The sequence below is a fragment of the Sturnus vulgaris genome, chromosome 1 (genome assembly GCF_052056855.1).
Source record: "Sturnus vulgaris isolate bStuVul1 chromosome 1, bStuVul1.hap1, whole genome shotgun sequence".
NCBI lineage: Eukaryota > Metazoa > Chordata > Aves > Passeriformes > Sturnidae > Sturnus > Sturnus vulgaris.
Genome location: NC_142243.1, coordinates 79,577,661 through 79,598,438, shown reverse-complemented (window position 1 = coordinate 79,598,438; position 20,778 = coordinate 79,577,661). Strand labels below are relative to the sequence as shown.

Sequence of the window (20,778 nt, the reverse complement as noted above, 5' to 3'; positions counted from 1 at the left end):
AAAATCACATGTATATCATTAATATATACTTTTGTGTACATAAAGTACATACACTTATATATTTACACATTGGTGTACATATATCTGGAGAGAGTGATAAAAATTTTATCAGTCCAATCAATCCCTCAGCTACCTAAAAGTTCAAGTTACCTAATGAATTAGAAAGGTCTCAGTGAATACAGAATATAGATGGCATTTGTCCAGCCTGCAATTGCTTCCCCTCTCCCCTGGCAGGATGCTCACCCCCACAGGGATCCATCCCCTGGTCCCCTCCAGGGGCAGATGACTGTAGCTGCCCCAAGGCACCAGCACAATGAAGTCTTCTGGTGTCAGGAGGTTCTTCCTCCCCAGCCCTGGGATGGCTCACTGTACTTCTGCACATCCTTCAGCACGGCAGGTCACCCAGGGGGATGAGAGCCCCTCCTGTGCCATCAGGCCCTGGCTCTGCAGACCCCTGACCCCATGAGGCTCCATGGGTGGGCTGTGGGCTGGTGAGCTGGTTGCCCAGGCATGGCACAGGGGTGCTGAGAACAGCCATATTTACAGATTTGGGGATGACGAGTGTGTACGGTTTGAGGAAGAATTGATATGTGATGACAAGTTTAAGCCTGGTGATGTCTGATTATGGACAACCAAGTGCATTAGGCACAAGAATTCATTTCTCCTCCAGTAGTAGTTAAAATTTAAATAGCCTATTAGTCACAAAACACTAATGTATTCTTCAGAGAAATAATTTACAGTCTGTCTCTGAGTGAGAACTCTGTGCAAACAGCCATGTTCAGAACTGATTCACTGTTACATTCAGTAAATCTATTTTTAATAGTGCTTGCTTTTCTCCACAAAGATGAGGAGGGAGATATTGGTGGAGATACAAATGCATAACTCCAAGTGATAAAACTTCAGGAAAGTATCACTTCTTTGGTTTCCACAGTAACTACTCTTAAAAATGCCACCTGACTTGCATTTTCACAGCACTCTGCCAAAACTCGCAGTTCCTGGCTGACGCTGTCCCATTACTGCTCCTGCCCACTTCCCACTTCTTTTAATAGTGTCTAGGCAGAGTCTTTATTGGATGTATCAGGGAGCTGAGGCAACAGAGTAACACCGAGAACAGAGCGCAGTTGTTTTTTTTCCAGAGGAGTCGACCCCTAATCATCTTCCCTTGCTCTTGTGAGCAGCAGCAAGGCAGCAGAGCGGGAATGTGGCGATCAGCCAGGAAAACACAGAGGGGCAGGAAATCCAGGAAAGCTTAAATGCAATACAGGGGATGGCTAAACCTATTCCTGTGCTAATGATCGTGTCCTCTTTGATGCTATACTGGATCTAGAACAGCAAGAGTCTGTCCAGAATTTCTGTCAGCAAACTGAGGCAGAATATAGAAAGCATTTTGAGAGCGAGAGTGGGTGAGAATTATTAAAAGTAAATGCAGAAATACCAGATAAAGACAAATTCCCATCTTCCTAAACTTACTATATGACACAAAAATGTTTTGATAGAGTTAAATATGATACCTCTGAATTGTTTATAGAACATTTATTACACTAGATGAACATCAAAGTCCTATTTTTTTTACCTTATATACTATTGCATGTTATGTGTTATAATCAAAATAGGGAGTGTGGCAATGAAGAGGTCAGGTGATAAAAGTTGTAAAGTACAGCCTTTCTTTGTCGTGACACTGAAAAGGAGGAAGATTGCAATCATGTTAGCGTGGTGAACAAAATATGTCCAATTTCAGAACTAAAGCGATTTCAATTTTGAAGTGATATTATTACAACAGAAAGCATTTGCGGGATCAAAAATGTATTCATTGACGTGTACCAAAAGAGGTAGGCATGCCTGAGCACCCACAACTAGCCTGCAATAGAGATGCTAAAACTAAACACGGATAATACTCATAAATCTATTTCAATGTGATGGACTAGAAATATCTAGGGACAAGGGATAAACATGGCAAAAAAAACAATCCTTCCTAAAGTGCTCTGACAGACTGGTAAGACTTACCCCACAATAGTTTTAATAAAGGTCAAATAGACAAGATAATGCTTTGAGCAAAATATATGCAAAGCAATGAGACCTAGATAAGAACACTACCATTAGCTTGTATATGATGTGAAGGAAGCACAAATTGTCCCATCAAAATAAATACCAGAATTTCACAGGTCTTAGTTTCATTAAAGTACAAACAGGAAGAAGAAAAATTGCTTTGGAACTGCCTGGACACAAAAGAGAAATACAATGTCCTCTTGTTTTTTGGGAGGTTTTAAATATCTTACTAAAATTAAAACTTATATTTTTAATATTTGCACAATTAATTGTGTAGCAATTTACTTTTCCACTTTAATCACATGGAAGATATTTTGTATGTTGAGCTTAGAGAAGTGCAATTATATTTTTCTCTCTCGTTTCCCCCACTCCTCCTGAGTTCAGCCACTGTGAATAAAATGCAGTCAACTGCTTTCATTTGAAATAATATTGGGTGATCACTGAAATAAAAGTTACAATGTACATATTTTCTTTAAAAATCTCGTTCATGACAATATACTCTAAAGATGACTGTAGTGGTAAATCTTTAAAAGAATATATTTTAAAAATGAATAATAATAAAACCTTACAACATGCATCTTTCTTTACATTAAGGTTAGGTAAATTGGTCTTTAAATTCTGGTTTTATTTTTCAGAAAAGAGAAATAGAGGATTAAAGTTCCTCTCAAGCTTAGTGTTTATACAGATTTTTGACTGCATTATTTTGAATAAGCCATAAATGCTTTAATGTGTACTGCTTTCCTGTTGTTTTGGATTGTGCCCTTTGTTATTTGTTTTATTCAAATGCACCAGGAATCCTTAGAGATTTATTATTGCACTTCCAGTTAATTCATTAAATTTTTGATAATCATATCTTGATAAACATATCAAGTGTCTCTACCCTTGTTTTTACTATACCTAGCTTAAATATGTAACAGTGAGCAAACACATGGAAAATCAAGATGTTAATGCATCCTACAGGCACTGTGTTTTCTTTCAGAAGTGAAGTCTGAACTACTTTCAGAAAAGAACCCAAAAAACAAAACAAACAAACAAACAAAAAAAACCAAAAACCCCAAAACAAAACAATTCTTGAAATTGCAAATGACAGTCTTGAGTATTGAAGTTTGTTTTGATTGATTATTAGACCTGTATACACAGTCCGGGATATGAGAGTATGAAATGAGCATTCTTCAATGCAAATAAAAGGAAATGGCTCATTTTTTTATGGAAGCATTTCTTTGCAGAACAAATCCTCATCACTAAAAGCACTACTTCTGTCAAAATTTCAAAGTGGATGTTTGCATTTGGGATCCCTGGCCTTTATATTGTCATAGCCTAGTTTTTATTAAGGTATGAAGCAAAATCTGATGACATTTTAATTATAAATACATTTAGTAACTTAAAGTAGAAAGTGATTACCTTATCTCCATCTTTATATTTAAAATATAATAGAATTAAGTGAAAGGGGTTAAACTCTGGTTTTGGTAGATTTTTATGCCATACTTATCACCAAAATATCTGATCACATTTTGCTATAGAAAACAATATAATGTGCTTCTGTCCTAAATATCATTCTTTTTCGGCATTGATTGATAATTTATGTATTTTTGTTTATATTACTGCATGCCTGCATTAGATAAGAAAACTCATGTGGCAAAGGAAGAAATGTGTCCATCAAGCCCTTTGACTTTGGAGAAATTACTTTCTGCCTGATTTCACAGAGTAACTGAGGTTGGAAGGAACCTCTGTATATTATTTAATCAAATCCTCTGCTCAAAACAGCATCTTCTAGAGCAGATTGTTCAAGACATTGTCTAGTTGGGTTTTGAATATCTTCACAGGCAGAGACTTATCATCTCTCAGGGCAACCCACCCCATTGTTCCACTACCTTCACCATAGCAAACCACATACAAGCAAATAAACAAAGAAAACAACAGAAAAAAAAGTGTTTAGCTCTTGCAGAAATGGAATTTCTTGGCTTGAATTGTGCCCTTTCCCTCTTGTTCATTCAATGGGGACCTCTGAGAAGAGTCTGATTGCATCTTCTTCATTCCCCCATAACAGGTACTTACACACAATGATAAAATCCCTCTGATACTTTACATCTCCAGGTTAACAGTCCTAACTCTCTGTCTACCTTTATATCATTGGTGCTCTTAATTCCTTCATCACCTTTATGGACCTGTGCTGGACCTCTTCCAGGAAGCCCATGATTGTTTTTTCAGTGAGAATTCCATGCCTACCTATTTTGAACACAGAAGTGGACTCTGCACTCAATGTGTGGTCTCAGCCAGAGCTGATGAGAATGGAAGGAGCCTATTCCTTAACTCGCTACTGATGCTTTTCCTAATGCAGCCCCAAATACTGTAGACTTTCGTTGCCACAGGGGTGCACTGCTGGCTGATGGTCAGTTTGTTGTCCAACAGCACCATCAGGTCTTTTTCTGCCGAGCTGCTTTCCAGCTTGTTACCCTCCAACATGTGCTGGTGCATGGTGTTATTCCCCAGGATAAAGGACTTGGTACTTCCCCTTGTTGAACGCCATGAGGGTGCTGTTGACCCATTTCTCCAGCTTGTTGGGTTTGCTGAAAGGCAGCATAATCATCTGGTGTTTCAACCAGCCTTCCAGTTTTGTATCATTTGCAGATTTGCATTTCAGATCCCAATATCATGTTCAGCTGAAAGTCTGTGGTGGTTGATGGCTCAATGAAAAAACAGTATTCTGAAAAATTTCATGAAGCATTTTGTCTGGCAACAAAATGAAATTGTTTTTCACAGGAATGTAACATCGATCTGAAGTGATGTCACATCTGAGTTCTCACAACATTTTTCCTCCTCAAATGTAGAAGCATGATGATTAAGAAAATAGAAATGCAGCAGAAACATATACTGAAAAAAACAAAACTGATAAGATGGTGACTAAGATATTTCTTCATTTGCTGCTAGTAAATTATGCTTGTCTCTCTTAAGCAGTGTTTGCATTCAGAAATAATTTCTTAGATATTCAGATAATTTAAAAACAAAAGGTCATATGAGTTCATCTTGTATTCCATAGTTAACTTAAACCAGTTGTTTCCATAGCAAAGTTGCAACTTCTGATATTCCTGTAACATATACATCAACTATCCAGCCATAGTCCAAAGATTTCAAGTGATGGAAATATATCCAAATTATAAGTAAGCTGTGATAAGACTTATTTGGAAATAAGTATGACACAACTATGCTGGTTATGTTCATGATATCACACAGCAGAAATGCTTACAAGTGTCTCAGTTCCAGCAGTACCAGTGGTACTTTAAAAAACGTTGTATTTGCCCAACAAAAGTAAGCAGCTACAATACATCTGGTTTACTTAGGTAAGTGGAGTGTGAGATTTTGAGCAAAGCAGTATGACTTCCTGGAACACCATCATTACATAGAAATTGCTACAAGATTAAATACAGCACCTGATTTTCCACAGTTACATAATTTAGAATGGTGATAATTTAGAGAAGAAGATCATGGAGATTACACATGCATGTAGACAGTGAATATCTGTGTCCTTGTTTTTTGCTCTATCATGGAAATGCAGAGTTAGAGCTCACACCATTTTGTTCAGAGCATGACCGTGGAAGGAGGATCAGCAGAAGCACAGGGAGACATGGGTGGTGTTTATGTGCTAAAGGTGCTGCTAGACTTGGAGGCCTGTAGGAATGACCAGGAGAAGATAAGGTGGAACTAAACCAGGGGCTTGAATTTGAATTTGTGTGAAGCAGCATTCAGGAGGTGACTAAATGCACCATAGATTGCAAAACTGTTTGAGATAAAAGTGAGGGATATCAGGATTTTTAGGTTTTGTTTGTCAGAATGGCATTACTGGGGCAGGAGTAATATTGTTAAGCATGAAAGTTGATTATGTGAATGCAAAAAAAGCTTTCTGGTTGGTAGACTTCACTATGTATTTTCACGCAGACTGCCTGAGTTTCAATCCCAGATCTATTTCCAGTAGTTCTGTGAAATTTGACAATTAGGTTTTTTTTAAAAGAAACAGGGAGTTGACGGTGGCCTGGCTGTAAGATAGAGATTACTTTTTTTAAAGACTTCTGTACTACAAAGTCATATTCTAGTTTCTTAGTGTAAGATGTGAAATTAGAAAACCATAAAATTCAAAATTTTAATATACTGGCTTTAACCCCAATGCACTTTGAATTTTTTTTTGTACTAAGAAGAACTTGATGTACATTTCTATCTGCACTTCCTATTAATATATGAAACTTTGTCAGGAGATGCAACCAGGAATGATAGTCTGCCAAATATAGGTTGCATGTAAAACAGTGACACTTGGCACAACAGAGGAATTTTCAGCACAACCATCTTGGCCTTTTCTCTTTTGCTATAATGTTGTTAAATGGCTGCATTTTTATAGGTCCTACATGTGTGAGCTACTGCCTTAGACTGAGCTGGAGAGCAGGAATGTATGGCAATGCTTGGAAATAGTATGTCTAGTGAGTTTTGAGGGAGGAAATTTGATGTGAAATAGGGAGATAAGTAGGAGTTCAGGATATCATTTGACATGGAGGAGTTCAGTAGAGTTTTTGTTCAAAGGTGGAAAGAACTGATTTTGATGGTAGGAAGGAAACAAGCAAAAGAATGCTGGAAGGAATGGTCTTCCCATCCCCAGTGTTATCTTGTCATTTACAACTTGAGGGAGAGTAAAGGTGTTTGTGAATTTTAACAGTAACAATGTAATTTTGGCATCACAAAATAAAATATTTTAGACTAGATGTCTGCAAGGTATTTTTCAGCATTTTATAGCGATATAGAATATAGTCCTAGGAAAATAAAGGATACATGTTGCAAATGGGAACCTATGTCTATGCAGTTTCCTAGTATTCAGTCTATATTTCTGGCTTATAATCTCCCTAGTTTTGTATCTCTTCACTTAGGTTTGCAGAGAAAAGAAGACCCAGCAAGCAGGCCTTTGATATATGTTCCAATGCAAATTATATAAAGAATTAATTTTCCTTCATTACTCTTCTGTAGCATACAATACAAAACAGTGGTTTTTTATGATTTGGCAATGCCTTTTGATAAGCTCAAATTGCAAAGAATTTTTGTACAACACTAAAATGCTGATAACAAGAGACATACAAAGTGATCGCTCAATTATTTTCCTTTTTTTTTTCATTTGAACCATAATTTAATTTTAGAATTATAACAGTATTTGTTTTCAGGATATTTTTTACCATTTTCTGTAAGAACTGCTTTACAAAAATGTAATAAATTTATGATACAAATCTTCACTTATTCAACTAATTTTTCAGCAACCAAACCACATCAACCTTTCATTTTTTTGTATGTTAGTAATATGCAAGTGTTTTCTCTTCTGTTTTCTTAGTATGTTGATACAATCAATCTAAATGCCTAAGCTGTTAGGCAGTGTGGCTTAGTGAACATTGTGCTGCCAGCAGAGTAATGCTGACCCTATTCTTTCATCAGTCTTGATTTGCTGGCAACATCTTTAAAGTTTCCACAAGCAAGTGTACTGTCAGTGATGCTAAAAGACAGAGAAAGTAGCAGCTTGACCTTTTACTTGATTTCATGGGCACACTATACAACTACATGAATAATGAGTGTTCATTTATTGATAACTGAAAGAGTGAAATAAAAAAAAGTTCCTTCAACAATTTGAATTTGTTGACTTTTTTAAAACTTTTTTGTTTAAGAAAATCAATGTCTATTTTAAATCAAATATTGTATCACAAATGCAGGTTCTCATACTCAAAAAGGAAGTAAATTATTTTTGCTGAGCAACTACTGCTACATTAATGAAGATTTCTAAACAGGCAGTGAGATTCAAATGTATGCAGACTTGTCCTTAATACATTCTCCAGACTTGGTACTGTTGGACTTCTCACTTGAACACTCTGCTCTGCAACAACAGTATTAGAGTGTCATGTATTGAGTGAACATAGTAACTCTTAGTGTATAGATGAAACTTCATTGTCTTGCACTGCTTATTGAGACACACTCAAAAGTACATCAAGTTGTTTTTACCTCTATGTATATAATGCAATTTTTCTTCCAATGCAATGTCTATGTATCACCATTGAAAACAGAAAAAAAAAAATGGAGATGGTAATACAAAGAGAAAAATAACTTCACAGTGTCACAGAATCGATTGGATTTGAAAAGACTTGTGAGATCATTGAGACCAATCCTTGACCACAAGCCACCTTGTCAACTAGATCATGACACTAAATGCCACATTTATTCCTTTCACACTTCCAGGGATGGTGACTGCACCACCTCTCTGGGCAGTCACCATCCCAATGTTTAACAAGCATTTCTGTGAAAAAATTCCTCCTGGTGTCCAACCTGAACCTCCTCTAGGAGGAGCTTGAGTATCTCTGGGCTTCTCATCCTGTCACTGGTTGCCTGGGAGAAGAGATCACTCTCACTTGGCTACATCCTCCTTTCAGGCTGTTGTAGAGAGTGATGAGGTCACCCCTGAGCCTCCTTTTCTCCAGGCTGAACAACCCCAGCTCCCTCAGCTGCTCCTCACAGGACTCATTCTCCAGACCCTTCACCCGCTTCACTGCTCTTTCCAAAAGTGAGGGGATGCATTGCTCAAGGTAAGGCTTCAGCAGTGCCGAGTACAGGGGGAGAATATTTTAGAATATTAGTTCAGGAAAAAATAGTATGCTATCATTTAATCTCTTTCTGCTCCAGTTTAAGAAATTCTGTTGATTTTTTTAAATTCAATCTACAGATTGAACTGTATTTCTTTCATCATTCTTTCACAATGAGAAACATCACTTTGATGTTTCATCTTCTCAGCTCCATCACTAAGTTCCTTTATAATTAACCAAATGTAACATCTCTTCCTGATAGCAAAGATGGAAAGCAAACTTTCGTTAAAAAAAAAAGGAAAATAGATGTTATGCAGATAAACTAAATTAACTAAAGAATAATAAATGGCCTACTGAAAAAAAAAAAAGTCCTACAAAATTCAATTTTTGTAAAATCCAAGGTGTACATGAAAAGCTATAAGAGTAATTCTACACAAAGATATACTATGTAAGGTGAACAGTCATCAACTATAACATCCATTTGTAGGAAGAGATGTAACTGACAATGAAGTGAATTAAAGAAAAAAAGCTACAAAACCCAATTCTGTTTGAAACAGGATAATATTGCATCTCACTTCTTAAAATACACCAACCATAATAATGGAATTGAGGGGACAAGCAACATGATCCACTAAAGCAAATTAAAATATGTGATGGTTCTTCTGCTTTGTATTCCTTGTTGATACAGATCTTTAGAGCAGTTTTTCTGTCTGTAGTGCTTGAGCAGAGTTTATTGAGCCCAGAATTCTCTTGCAGGGAGAAGAGGGGAGCATCGGGGCAAAAGAACTTGGCCTTATTGATCTATTGTGTAAAAGTAGCTGGGACAAAATATCTCCTTTTGGGCCATCCAACTTTCCACTTACAAAACTTTTTCTGATCTTGCTCTTGACATGTCCACCTTTTCTAACCTCTAACTTATTTCACTTTTTGTTTCCTTCTTTCCTCCAGATACTTTCTTAGGCATTCTCCTTCTCCTTTCATGCACTTCCTCTTCAGACACTATTGACCCTACAAGGTACCAATTCTTGCTACATGTGTATAAACAGTAAGTGGAAGCCAGCTCTTCTTTTCCTTCAAACCCCTCCAGAAAATGTAAAACAAATCATCGGGCTTAGAAACACTGCTTCTAGCAAGACGGATATCTGATAGATGGATATTAAATGCAGTATACACATAATATGCCATATAATCACCTCTAAATAAAGTGTAGTATGAGTTTATGAATTGTGTCTACTGAGATATTAATCTAATCACTTTCAAAAGTATAACCCTATTACAAATTTAATCCGATTCCATTATACTGCAGTTCTTTTCCCCCAAGACAATTCAAACAGTACCAAATGCTCAAAAGAATTATCAGATGTGATCCCCCATTCCCCTTTCTGCTTAAGGAGAAGTCACAATGGTCATGATGGCTGTAGCTGACTTCAGCTGGACTCTGGGGAGACAGATAACAACACAATAGCTGAGGGCTAGTTGAATAAGCACCATCCAAAATATGGCTGGTGTGCAAATGTGCCTACAAGTCAATCATCTTGTTCCATAAACAGTGAACAGCCCAGCAGGCTGCATGCCAGCATCTCCTCTCGAGTAGGGATGTCTCTCTAGGTTACTCCTTGAGGCTGAGAGAATCCTTATTGTGTCAGATACTCAGAAAGTGACACAGGAATGAGTGCACTGACACTTTGTAATCTTAACGAAGTGATGTAAAGGATTGATTGCACATACATAATCCTTTAGATAAAAGCCATTGACTAAATTTGCATTAGGTCTAGATTCAGATGCAGCTAAATTCTGCCCTGGGAAGAAGTTTAGAACTCAAGGGTGTCCTTTCTGAACCTCACGGCTCAACAGGAGGATCTCCCTAACAGTATTGTCTGATCTTGTTTTCTAGGCAGTAAACAATCAAGTGTACCTTGCCATTGAATCTTATTAAACCATGAACCAATTTGTCATCGAACTTTTGTCTTATATCTATAAAATATATTGTTGCTTCTCACTAGTGAATAAAGTACATCACTCTTTCTTTGACAGAAGGGGATATTATAGATTGTCAAAATAAAGGCTGCATAAAAGATAATGATATGTTGGAAGCAAACAAGGCAAAACTGGACAGTTTCTTTTACACCAAAAGAAGAGGAAGAACAATTGGATTATAAATAGCAGAAGTAATCTTGGTGTTGAACAAGGGACTTTAAAGTAGTAGGATTCTGCTAGAATGCTCTAGCTCCTACTGGATCCTCAAATGTAAGTATCTTTATTATAGAGATAAAAGACAATGCATTAACTGATTGCTTTTGATTGTCATTAATGGCACTTATTAAATCATAAGCTTGTTTCTCTGTTTAAGGACTAATTTTATTTGCATAAATACAATTTTTTTTGTGTATACATCTCTAATAAGAGTTCTATTGATAGAGAGCATTCTATTGATAGAGAGCATATAGTCCTCTGCTTATGAGAGCTCATGCAATGGCATTCCTTATATGATGAAGGACTAAACTAAACCAGTCTAAGAAGTGATGTGATTAATTATGACACTGCAATGCTTTTTTCCCCCTATTGATTACAACCTTAAATTTCAAAGAACTATCTGTCAGCAGGAAAGGAAGGAGTGACCATTTTGATCCTAGAAGGGCTGCTAGCAGGCAGAGGAAATGTAACCTACCTTCCTTTTTTTCTGAAGTCATTTTCAGCAAGTTAAATGCCTTAGGAAGTTGGAAAAGAAAAGTACCATAATTTGTGTCTAGGAGCTGCAAGAGTTGTTCCTAAAAAGTGTGCTGGGATCCAGACTGACCCAGACAATCCCTGCACTATCCCAAAGCACTTGAGCTGCATGAGAGTAGGGTGGTGACAGCAACAGGTCCCATCAAGAGTCCAGTGGGTGTGAAATGAAGCAAGATAATAAACCATGTCCTAGGTCAATCCAGGAAATCCAAACATCAGTTTGGAAATAGGCCAAAGACAGGCACACCTACAACAGTGTTCACTCCTCAGGTTGAGCAGAAATGGGCTCCTGGGCCCCTGGGCAGTGCTGAAGGGAGGAGAACAGTCATAGTAAAGCTTGTTAGTCACCATGGGGCCCTGAGATCTTGTTGGGCAAAAAACCATAATTATCAAAAATCAATGCTCTTTCCATTCAGAAATTACCACTTCTACTACAAATTACCTTAGCACAGTCACTATTGTCTCATTTTTCCTTACTCAACACCGTTTTCCATGCAAAGAAAGGAGGAAAGCAGGTGAGCTGGGGGCATGCACAAGGAGCAAATGCATGGACCACATACTTCTCTTTTATCAGAGCATGAATCGGCTTGATTGGTCTCTCCCTTTGCAGGGTGAGAGGTTAAGTGTCACAAAAAGGGACATAGGCAAATTTTCTATGCCTGTTTTTGAGTGGGGTTTTATGAAGTAAATATGAAATTCAGAGAACCTAGCAGCAATGATAGCAAATGTGTAGACTTCAGAAACTGCTCTCCTACAACTCAGCTGGCAATGAACCTCTTACTTTCTCTGGGTTATTCAAAACATAATGGTCATAAATTGAAAATAAGTTGCAAAGTAGATACTTCATAGAGTTGCATTCTGGCTCATTGAGTGACAATTTCGGAGAGATTAATTCATGCTTGAGAGGGAAGAATTTTATTTTTTTTTGCCATAAAACCTGCTCTCCAAATAAGTTAGACCAATCTGGTCTGTGTCTTTACCTTGTCCATCTTGTCTTATGCTCAGAAAAACTAGAAATCAGGAACTTTTTTTTGGGTTTTTTTTTGCCACTTCCTCAGCATGATTTCTTTTAGAAAGGCATAGGAAAGGGTCAAGAAAGTGGAGACATCTGTTCATTATATCCCCTTTTTGAAGTAGCAGGTACCAGCCCACAAAAACAAGGATCGTCTGAAAGTCTGTGTGCACCTACTGTTAGGTCTCATATTTATTTTAACTGAATAATTTGGGACCATTAGCATCACCTCACCCCTTGTCTTTCTTACCAGGTGATTCATACAACCTTTTAATATAAGCATTGGTTGTGACACAGATATCTCTGAACACCTTTTATAAAAGTCAAACCTCTGCTTCTACTAACCAAATCAAGCTCTGAACTAATTACTTGTCCTCTGCAAGATCTTTCATCTTATGGCTCTTTCTTTATCGTAAAACAGATAAATGAACTTGATAAGTGCATCTTTTAAACCATATATTATATCAAATAATCCTACCTTTTCCTTGTAGTCACTGACTGAATTCCCTGGTCTGAACTCACAGCTGGTCGAGCTTTGAGCAAGAGATCCAACAACAGAACTTCAAGGCTATCCTGCATAGAAATCACATTGACATTCCTCAATTTTTCTTATTTATACAAGGGTCCACTAATTATATTTTTCTTATCGTTTCTGCTAACTTGAGTCACACATGCATCAGTCTTATCCATTTGTGCTTTTGGAGGTGCTCCTTTAAAAGAATTTCCACATTTTCCATTCTCCAGTCCCATTCTACTTAGATTGCTCTATAGATTAAATATGGTTACCATAGCTACTACTCCTATTTCGTCCACTAGTCTTTCTTGGAATTTCTTAAGAATTCCTTTAAATATGACATCTTGTCCTCATTACTGCTCATTTTACCTTTTAACCATACCCTGTTTCATATACACTCTGACTTGAGACAAATCATGACAAAAGTTTCAAGATACAAATTTGAATTTGCATACTTAATTTGGTACTGATCCTTTTGCAATATCTCATCTGCCACCTTGTTTGTCTTTAGTTTTTTAAGTTGGTTGCGTTTATTTTCCCCTCTTTATGATGACTTGTTTTTCAGTATCTCATTGTATTGGATTAACAAATTTTCTGTTTGAAAACTACCTTTTTTTTTTTTTTTTTTTTTTTTTTTTCCCTAGCATAGATTCCATGTCCTAACACTGTCTAAGGAAGGCCTAAACTCTCTTGTTTTCCTGTTACTTGTTCATGTGGTACATATGTTCCCTAGTACCTGGGGTGAAATTTGATATTTTATTGCCATAGAACACTCTTACTTAATATAATATTCTGTCCAATAACTTATGAAGTACAGTTCTTAAGTGTTATTAATACACCTTCTGTGCTTGGCTGCTGTTGGCTTGAAAAGCATAGCAACTGTCACTGGTTTTCAGGCTTATAAATCATTGTGTCCACGTCCAAGGAGCTACTAGCATGTATAGGTCTTGTTAATTGCAGTGATTCTTTTTGCTACTCAAAATTAACAGGGTAATAATATAACCACACCAGGATTTATTATTCAAACCATGTTTTATTGATAGTAATGTTTGTTCTGTTGACAATCAACTTAGTATGAAAGTAGATTAGAAAGAAGTTATTAACGTATCTTCAATTATTCAATTTTTACAGTATTTCTTGGTTACAGAATTTTTCTATGCCTGTTACTGTGTCTATTCATGATCTTCTAGGCTTCATAGGCTGCTCTATTTCTCTAATTCATTTCCCTTGAATCTTATTTTCTTTTGAACAGACTATTGAAAAGTAGAGATCCTGAGATGCACGTGTGCTACATATGTATGTGGCAGATTAGACTTTAGATTGAATCAACAGCATTGAGAAGAAAGGGAGTACTTGTGAGACCTAACTGGATTTTATCATATTCATCTGCGAATAATTTTGTAATGGACTATAAGTTTTAACTCTGCAGCACCCCTTTGACTGAATATCTCTGCCTTCTCCTTTGCTTTCAGCATCAAAATGAGTTTCAGAACGAAGCCACCTGAATTGCATATGTAGCAAAGAAACTACACAAAAGTAAGAGCAGCTAGTTACAATGGCATCCCAGATGCAGAAGATAGGCCACATATCATTTATCATGGTAAGCACTGAAATGAAAAATAAAAAAAAAGCCACAAAACAAGCCCCCAAAATTAACTATATTAACTATGAAATGGATCTTGACTTTCTAGCTGTTTGTAGGAAGATGATAGCATGATCTGAATTAATGTGATTTCATGAAAATTGAAAATAAGAAGACATGCAGAAATATTCGTTAATGTGAAAAAAGTACATAAGAAGAAAATCATCTGTCTTGTTCTCTTTTTTTGGCAAGCAGTTACTGGCTTTGATCAATGCTGGGAAACAAAATGAGTAAAACCTATTACATTTTTATTCTCTATTTTGTTAAATTGATGAAAATGCATATTTCATCTGCTTTACATCTGGTACAATTATGTTTTTACAAGAGCTCCAGGAGTGCTGTCAGATGACAGAAGTACTTAGTCTTTGGCAATTTAGGATGTGAACATTTTGATAGCCTTTTTCGCAGGGCAGATTTTACAGTGATTTTTTTCTTTGCATGCTTTATTTCCAATTTCTTTTGTGGGCTGTAGATTCCAGCCTGCAATGCTTGTATCAACAGCTAAATTCGAAAGAACCCTTCTACATACCTATAGTTTGAAGTGTATGCTTGATCTCTATTCAAAATTAAAACTGAAAATATGTCAAAGAACTCTCATGTATGTTGTAGCAGAAAGCGGTTTTAAGGAGTTTTCTATTTAAGAGGCAGCCAGAGGCCATATTTGTGACTGCACTATGCCAGCAATGCTAGAGTCTGAGCTAGACATTGTCTTCTTTGGGTCATTAAGGTTGACATTCCCAAGATATTGTGCTGCATTTCTGTAGCAACTGGTTATCAGTGTATGATTCAATAAAATCCAAGCTGCAGCTACTGTTATTCATACTTTTAGATATGTTTATTAGTAATTTTTAATATCTTAAAACTTGAATTTGATTGTTTTTCTTCTCTGCAATTCCAACAGTTCTGAAAGAACACTGTGTTTTTTCAAAGGTGAATGATTAATCACTTTCATTCTTCAACTAATTACAGAGAATTGCAGATAGCACAGAATAAAAGTTTGGCACATTCTTTTTATAAAATCTATTTTAAAAAATGTATCAAGATGTAAAAGAAAGACTGCTTTTGTTACTTGAATAATAATGATTGATCTTTGGTAATACCACTAAAAGCCCTCTCAGTCAAAATTATTTCCCAGGGCAGGGGTGAAAAATTAGCTTGTTTTTTTAAGATGTCCTAGTTGATTTAACAGTCATTGTAGGGGGCTGCAGTTGAACAATAATTTTATAATTATATCATCTGTTGTGAAGGTTGATAGGCAGTAGGCATCTATAATGTTTAATGCACTTTTCTAACTGCATAGTATTCTAAGTACATCACACTGGCTTCAGTTCCACTGTGTTAAATTACACTTGCTTTTGGTTTTAATTAGTGCTCTTAACTAAAATTCTACTTCCAGTTGCCCAAGCATAATGAATTAAATTCAAGTTCATGTATTCAAACTGAGTTAAGTGACATAATTAGAAGCATATTCTTCTTTGAACATGGCCAAATATGTTATCTTCCCAAACTCTTTCTTTAAAGGCCCTTCTAGCCTATATTGTGTAGAACTAAAGACAACTGTTTTAAGTAGGAGTTTCATTTGATCAATAAATAAATCCAATTAATTGTTGGGTTACTAATATAGTTGTGATATTTGAACAACAAAATAAATGTTTTGAAATAACAAATATCTGAATGCATACAATTTTGATTTAAACTAACAAAAGCCATATTTGCTCAAAATCATAGGACTTTTCCACTCAAAAATAAAGATTTTGAAAAATCAAAGCTTTTATTTGAAATCAATTTCATTCTTTCTTTTGATAATTATAAGAAAAATGTTTTCTAAATGCCTACATCCTACATCATGACTGTATGTTCTATACCAGATATTAAAAAATGTCTTGCTAGTCTGTTTCTTTCCTATCTTCCAAGTTAAAACTAGATTAAGTTGTTGGGTTTTTTAAATTATCACCTTTGTTGTCTGGTGTTTAGATGTCTGTTTGAGATCCATTTAAGAGCTTTGATCTGAACCTGAATTCTTGGGAAAAAAATGTCTTTTGTTATGTTTTGAACTGGCTGCTCTGGTTGTATACCCATTTCAAATTTTCTTTGTAAAATAATAAACAGAGCGGAAATGATTAATAATTGTGTAAACTTTTTTATGTGTATATAACAAATCATTGATCTAAACTTGAGAATATTCACACTGTGTCCTATTTTTGCTTGAGTGAAAAATCTTTTCAAAAAAAGAGAGAAAAATTAATTGCTTTATGGAAGGAAGAATACAAGGCTAAGAAAGGGACAAGTTTTCCTTATCCTCATTGTCACTAAGAGAAAATGCAAACACAATGTTTTTCTAACTGATTTTCTCTGCCACAAAATCTTGTTATGCACTTTTTTACAAAATATATAGTCTTTTTAATATCAGAAATACTTCCAGTAAATTCTCATCTACAGATTTTCTTTTTGGATAAATTCAGTATATTGAATGTTTTAAATTTTTCAGTGCACAATCTCTTTTTTTTAGCTCTCTATTTCAATTAATTCTGTCTCTTTCCTAAATCCTTTTGAATATTATAACATCCTTTTGAAGTCTGAATACTTAAACTGGTGACAAGGCCTCCATATTTACATATCAAGTGTGTAAATTGCACAAACTTCTGTTTTAAGATTGTTCCAAGACTGCATTCTTTTTCCAGCAATATGAACAGCCTGAACTGTCTTGACCAAATCATGTCACTGAGAAGCCGTGTTCAATTATTTATGAAAACCTTCGCCCTTACCATTTCAAAGTTACATTTATGTTACTTATAGTGTAGATCTGATCTATGTGTCTTGTTTCTAGATGGATGACTTCACCTGTAGCAATATTCAAATTAAGGTTTTTATATCATATTATCTATTCTGTCTTATCAAATATTTATGCTGATGACTCTTCTGTGGACTTCAGAAGAAAAGCTGGAAGCATAGCTTGCTGTAACAGTGGCACCATTAATTTCATGATTAATCTTTAGAAAATTAAATTCAAGTGGCTACAGTTCCTGTATTTTCCCTGGGAGATCCTGAGAAAAAGTAAGGGCTTAACATAACCCTGCCAAGCTATCGGTTTTAGATATTCTAACAGACGTCAGACTAACGCTTTTAGGGAAATAAAAAAAAAAAATAAAAATTCCTAAATAACAATACTGTAATGAATACAAGCCAGTAGTATAATTAACCAAGTAATCTAGGTCAAAACCTCCAAGAAATCCATCAATTCCCCGGCAGTGGGCTGAGGTTAATGCCCAGGTGTGCACAGTGAGGCTGGTGAGGCGGGCTGGCGGAAGGAGGGCACAGAGCTGTCTTTGGACCAGTCTCTTGTGTCACACAAACTCAGGGATTCCTGGATTTCCTGGACTGCTCTCCCTCACTAGGCTGCAGAAGCGCTGCCTGGACTTAGTTTCATATCTTCATATTCCAAAGAATAGTTTGGGTAAATTTAGAAATGCAGGAGTCACTTCCTACCTAAGTACTGCCACTACAGATAAAACCGGGCTCCTCACTGGCTGATATGGGAAGAGGTGAGGGTAAGGGAGAAAAGTAAAATGTTTATGGCCTATAAGTTGTGACAGGTTTTGGTATTTCTCCAAACAGTGAAACACTTTTCATGGTGTGCTTTTCAGCTTCAACTCAACTGGTCTGGATGAAAGCCTTTTTGATATTTATGAAATGTAAACATTTAAAAAACATCTGAATGTTGGGCTGATACTCTCTTGCCATAAAACTATTCATATTTCCTGTCATTTCTTATTTTTTATATGTGTTACTGGTACATGTATAATTTTTACCTGTCAATATTCTGGAAGCCTAATTTTGTTGTCATCTTTGTTTTTTTTTAAATTTTTACCTGTCAATATTCTGGAAGCCTTATTTTGTTGTCATCTCTGTTTTTTTAAAGCATTCTTCCTTATTGTAATACTAATAATAATTTGTTGAATTTAAATATATATGATAATCCATACATTCTGCATTGTTAAAAACCCCCATATTTTTCCAGGAAAATATTTTTCCTGAACCACACATTATTAACCATTTCTGTTTATGTTTACTATAGATATCAGATATAATTGAAATTTTTTATCCACACTATAGTAATTTCTCCTCATACTTAGGCAGTATTTAAACCAGTTTGCTGGTTTCTGTAGATGCCCTGGTAAAAATGGTCATCACACTAATTGAGATGGTATGTTATTATCTTAGAGAACATTTTAGAAGTCTTTAACAGCCAGTTGCTCTTATCTGTTCTTTAAAGTGACACAACTACTTATACTGAATGACATTATTTTATCCTCTGTTGACACGATTTTATCATTTAAGATTAAGACTCAGTAACTATTTAACAATAGCCAATAAACTCTGATGTAAATTCTGTTTAATGGAAAGAAATAAAACTGAGATATTGGAATGTTGATTCAATTTATAAGAAACCATATATTCAGTAAGAATTATTTACCTGACAATGTGCTTTTACTAACTGAAAATCTCATCTGTTTTTTTACTCAACAGAGCTTTTGCTGCACCGATAAAATCTGGAAAGACTATTTCTTCTGGCTAAGAAATAATTATTTATTATAAATATATATATGTGGTCAATGCAATTATTTCGTTATAACTTACAGGCACTTTGGCCTCTTTTGCTAGCAAGTTCTTTTTCAAAAGAGAAGAGATGAAAATCCCAGTCTCAGTCTCTCTTAGGTTTAAGAGACTAGATTTGTGTCTTTACTGTTTCATGTCTATTACCTGTGGAAGAGCTATGAAGGTCACCTCTCTTAGAAAATAACCTTGGAATCAGTTCGACCTTAACAGAAGCCATTTTTTAAATAACATCGACTGAAATTTTTTACATACTTGGTTTCATCTCATTATGTTTAGCTGTTGGGCTCTGAAATAATGAGATAATTACCACTATGGATCAGTCTTCTGCACATTTGATTTTGGTTATGTGGGAATATTTTACTTCATTTATTTATTTTTATTAGAAATAACTTGACAGCCACCACTCCATTAAGAAAAATCTTCATCAGTCTTTACTATTACTTTCATTTACCTAGGATCTCTGCTCTTTAGAATGTCATTTAGTTTCCAGCTGAAAAATATTAATTAGTTTCATAAATAAATGTACAGAAAATGGATGAGAATTTACAGCAAAACTGCTAGTTAAATTGTATTAAAACAGCATCTACAATCTTGGTGGTCTTCTATAATTTAGAAATCAAAAAAGTAGGAGAGTAACTCTTGAGCCAGATTCCTTTTGTGGGCTCCGGCATGGGAAAGTTTATTGATAATTTCAAATTATTTTCAAGTTTTGTAGATCTTGTAGATTTTGCAGATATGTACTACATGACATATATTCTTCCCTGAGTTATTGTCTATAGAACTGAATTTACTGACTCAAGCTCAAAAAGATGGCAGATCTGATTTGCCTGAAGTTTCATAATTAAATATCTTCTTTCTCTGAAGACTGATTGTGAGCTGATATCAATAACTGTGATGACAAACATGAGTTTTATCTTTCAACACCTCTGAAATATATAGTGTCTTATACAATATTGACCCTTCTGGAACTTTCCCTCGTACTGATCCCATACTAAACATCTTAGAAATGAGGAATGAGATTGCTGTATTGTTATTCAAACTTTCATGTGCTAGTTATGGGAAGAAATATTATGACTGTGTATATAGTATCTAACTCTAGACATGCTTAAGAAATTTTGAATTTCTGAAATTTCTTTATTTAGCACTTCAGATAGTGTAAATTTACTTGTTGATGGTGAACTGTTGATAGGTTCTTAAATAATACGTGAAGTAGCAGGGTTTTTTTTAAATATATCGTGGTTACCAACAGACAGATGTGTTTGATAAATTTATAATATTAACTTTATGTAAAATATAATTAATCAAATTAAGCTTTTTTTTTTTTTCAAAATGTAATAAACCAAGAATTTTCAAACATAAGGTCTCTGCAAGGCTTAATCTTTGAAAATAAAAATTAATGATATCTTGGACATTATTCCATTATTATACCTTAGTATTCACTTACAGCATTGTTTTAGGCAATAATTTCATGTTAATTAATTTTTTTAAAAAAATTAGATATTCCAGAAACATTTTTGAACTTCATTGAAACTTCATTGTTAATATCTCATTTGAAAATACACTAAAATATTTAATATTTGGAATGTTAAAATAAATCAATGTAAATTATATTTGTCTTCTGTTTCAT

General features: G+C 35.2%; 1 long non-coding RNA gene across 1 annotated transcript; it reads left to right on the top strand.

Annotated features, from left to right (window-relative positions):
• The first annotated feature begins 10,685 nt into the window (after positions 1–10,685).
• On the top strand, positions 10,686–20,396 carry LOC148225322 (uncharacterized). Its single transcript, XR_015801477.1, has 3 exons — positions 10,686–10,886; positions 14,365–14,492; positions 19,062–20,396. It is a non-coding gene; the product is annotated as an uncharacterized LOC148225322 (long non-coding RNA).
• Positions 20,397–20,778: the final 382 nt, after the last annotated feature.